This window comes from Otolemur garnettii, unplaced genomic scaffold (genome assembly GCF_000181295.1).
Source record: "Otolemur garnettii isolate 467f Iridium unplaced genomic scaffold, OtoGar3 scaffold00147, whole genome shotgun sequence".
NCBI lineage: Eukaryota > Metazoa > Chordata > Mammalia > Primates > Galagidae > Otolemur > Otolemur garnettii.
Genome location: NW_003852542.1, coordinates 173,766 through 173,973, shown reverse-complemented (window position 1 = coordinate 173,973; position 208 = coordinate 173,766).

The window sequence follows — 208 nt, the reverse complement described above, 5'->3', positions numbered from 1 at the left end:
GAGGATTTAGCAAAGTATAAAGCCCATTGAAACCAAGTGAACAAATAAACAGACAAAAATGCTACCAGACACACAAGCACACAGATGCACAGACAATCAGAAACAAGTAGACAAACAGAGAAAAAACAAAACAAAACAAAAGACAAACAAACAAACAAAATAAAAAACAGCCACAAAAATGGTAATCATAAAATGATTAAAAAAAAAA